Here is a 3964-nt window from a genome sequence, read left to right on the forward strand (position 1 = left end):
CCGATTCTCTCCCCGTCCCACCGTGGGGGAGTGAGCGAGCGGCTGTGTGGGGCTTAGTTGCCGGCTGGGGCTAAACCACGACACCCATCTTTCTTCTGCGTCAAACACCCATTCTCACAACCCTCGCCCAATTTACCCCCCTCACCGTTTGAGGAGGCCCTTGGATTTCACTGTGCCAGCACAGCTCCCTGAAAGCCACGGTAGTGGAAATTACCGGGGTGACTGGAGCTCGCTTCTGACCTGCTACAAAAAACCCACCTTACTCTCTCCCTTGGCAGCCCCTGGCTTCTGCTGAGCTGAGGAACTGCTCCTTCTCAGCAGCCCAAGGAAGGGCTGGGGGACACCTCCTGTGTGCCGCCGGCGCCTGTGAAGAAGCAGCTGTGCTGCGTCTGGCTGGGAAGAGCCACGTGGCTCTGCTCGCCTTTGGGCTCAGAGGGGCAAAGGGGCTGCTGAAAGGGCTCTTCCCGCATCTTCGCTGGTTATCCTCTATTTCAGTCCTCTTTGATCCAGTGAAGCCTTTTCAGGAGGGAAATTGGGTGCAGAGTGTGCTTCTCTCTCCAGAGCCCTTCCGACAGAGCTTAGGCTCCCACAAAGAAGTGAATGTCCAGCACTGGCCTTCCCATCAGCCGCCCTCCTGTGAGCCCTGCACCTCCAGAGCTGCACAAGTTGGGCTTTGTTTCCTCAGCATTGTTGTCCTTTGTTTTGTGCTTTTGTTTTGGTTTCTTTTTCCCAATGGATTTGGAATAATCGGTTTTGGTTTCTCTCTCCGCCAGTGCCTCGTCATCTTCAGTTTTAGGGTATCATCAGCCACGCTCTGCACACCCTGACGGATCAGCAGAGAGTCCGGAGGAAGGCGAGAGCAGAGCCGGGCTCCTGGCTGCAGTCAAGAAATAGTGTAACGATGGATGGGGCACTCTACAGGTTTGTGTTGATGGGGAAGCTGAAGGGGGTCTGAAACTGAGACCTGAGGTAAGGTGAAGAGATTTTTCAGCCTGACATACTAGGAGCAGGATGTGGAGGAAGGCTGTTCTTAAATCTATAATAAATCAACCTTTTCTTGCAAAGAATCACAACGGGACACAATCCACAACATTCATATTCATTGATATTTTCAAATATGTTTCTACGGAGAGTGTGTAAAAGAGGAGGAGAAAAGACTACATCACAGTGTTACTGCCACTACATGTTGGAGCTGCTGCTGTATGCCATGGCTTTTGGTCCCATCATACCATGGAGTACGTAAGTCCTGGGTTATAGCCTTAATTTATTAGTGCTGTTGCTGCTGTTGTCATTATTGCTCCAACTCCTGGAAGACTAGAATTTCACTGTGCTAGATGCCATCTAAACACACAACCAAAAAAATCAATCTGTGTCTCAAAGTAGATGTAAACTACATGTAGGACAAGAGATGGATCTAGGATCTATGGAACTACATCTATGACAAGACTGGTGGATACAGGCAGGCAGCACAAGAAATCAGAGAGACAACGCTGGTCAACATGGCAGGCTTTAGCATCAATCCATCAGTGGCCCAAAAACAGGGAAAGGTGGGGGGTTTTAAGTTTTAAAGGTAGTTTTTCAAGGGAGCATCTGAAGGATCACAGTGAAGTATCTTAGTAGACGTGAAAGCGGAGTTTCCCCAAGCATGGGAGCTTGCACAGGAAAAGTGTGAAGACGTTTGCTTAAAAATGCAGTGAGTGGGTGAAGGAGCTGGCAGAATGGCCCTTGCAGAGTCAGCAAGTTCAGACCATACTGAATGATGGGTGGTAGACGCTGGAAGTAAGTGAAAGGCCTTGAAAGTGATAGGAAATTGTTTGTTTTGGACATGCAGTGAAGGAGTCCAAGGAGGAGAGAGGGAAAGGGGTGATACAATCAAACTGATAGGGTAGGAAATTGTCTTTCAGCAGCAATTCGTATGGAACTCAGCCAGGGTAGGTCTCATTTATCACCATCAGAGATACCGAAGTTAGTGAAAAATAACTGAATAACGAGGAGATGAGAGAACCTTTTCAGTGGCGTGGACTTGTAGGAGAGAGCAGAGGTATTGCCACAGGAGCGTCTGCAAGACTAACGCACAGTGTGGATGGGAGAGGAGACCCGAAGAAGCCGGGCAGGCTGCGTGGGGAAGACCAAGAGGCACGCAGCACACGAAAGCTTCCAGTTCACAAGTTCTGCTGGGCTGACCTGGGGGCCCAGCCGTGAGGAGGAGCTGGGCAGCTCTCACCCTTATGGGAGGATGCCCTCAGCATTGTATCGATGGTGAGTGTCAAAGAAGATGCTGTGATGCTGGAAGGCAACGCTTGAAGAAAGTTCGGATAGCAGCAAGTATCCAACGTGTACTGCGCTGAGTATCGTCCTCTCACTGCTAGCCAGGCATGTAGGGTAGGACGTGTACACGAACAAAGAGGTGGGGGTGCAAGAGGGCACCTCAGTGAAGCCCAACCTGCCCTGATGTCCCCCCAGCCAGCGCAGGGCACCCCCAGCACGAGGGTTGGCCAGGCAGTGAGGGCCCTGACTTCCCACTACCTTTTCCAGGTGACATTTGCCCAGGCCCTGAGGGCACTGAGGACCTTCCTGTCCTGCTCTCCTGACCTCCTCACAAAATTTGGACTCGCCGTATACACAGTAATTTCTGTATCTTTCAGGCACTTCCGTGGTGCACCAGATGTGGTGGCAGATCACTTGGGGGTTTGGAGACCTTCTGATACCCATCGGTCTCCCTTGGACCTCTGCTCCTGGCCATCAGGAACCAGCATTTGCAGTTCCTCAAGACCACATTGTCTTTGCTGCTTAAGCAAAAGGGAAACCAAGCACCTGTATCAGGAGAAACGGGGACCGTGTGTTGTTTGCACCAGGTGGGGACTTTGGCCTTCTGAAAGCAAGTGGCTGCGAAATATGAAACCCTGCTCTAACTCTGGAAATGTTGTGTCTTGCTGGTCATAGCAGACTTTGGTCTTCACATTTGCCTTTTCCTTTTTTTTTTCCCCGCCTTGCTACTCCTCCTACTGCTCCCAGAGGCAATATACCTGAAGATACATGTTTGAGAGCATGCGCTTAAACTGGTGTCAAGCATTGTCCTGGAACGCCATTGAATTAAATACCATTTCTGGCAGCATTTGTCTTCATTCAAAAATAGTTTTGCTTTATGCAGATTTCCGCCTTCGTAATTTTAAGTGGTTTTCCTGTCAGAACCAGGGTAATGATATCATATGTCTGAATTTATCCTGTGCCTGGATAAATCGCTCAAATTCAGTGCAAATGAATTTTGAGGCCAGCATCTGAACGCACACAGCTTGGGAGCACACCTACACTGAAATCCTTCAATGCTTTGCATAGCGAGGTCTCTATAGGAGGCAGGGCAGCTATAGGACAGCTCACTTCATTCATAATGAATTACAATTAAATTTTAGTTATTAATATGTGTTATGTGTTTCATTATACGTGTAGTTATTAACGTAAGTTATAAGTTATTTATTTATATAACTCACTAACAATAATAACATTGTCGGTGCCAGTTGTGGCAAAGTGGTTACTAGTTTGTTCTCAGGCTGAGTATTTTCATCACCTCGTTTTGCTGCTTGGCCTGTGTTCCTCTTCTGGTTCCTAAAATCTCTGGATTCCTCATCACTGAATCTCGCCTCGTCTTAGCACTGGATTTTTGGATGTATCTTTCTATACTGGAAACGCTCCGGTGGGTCCTCGAGGATGTCCGTCTCGAAGAGCCGCCCGTGCCGAGGATGCCACCGTTCTGCTCCTTCTCCTTTACCGCGTGGCTAGTTCGTCGGTCGCTTTCTGAATTCCTCGCGGGACGTGGCACTCGCTCACTCACCCACTCACGTTGGTGTTTGCTCTCGTCGGTGCCACACCACCCGCTGCCCTGTGCAAGAGGTCACCTGTGCGTCTCTCAGTCCTTTGTCTGTGCAAACTGGGCCCGAGGGATGAGCTTATCCTCCTGTCTCTGCGT

Source organism: Phaethon lepturus, unplaced genomic scaffold (assembly GCF_000687285.1).
Source record: "Phaethon lepturus isolate BGI_N335 unplaced genomic scaffold, ASM68728v1 scaffold19097, whole genome shotgun sequence".
Lineage (NCBI taxonomy): Eukaryota > Metazoa > Chordata > Aves > Phaethontiformes > Phaethontidae > Phaethon > Phaethon lepturus.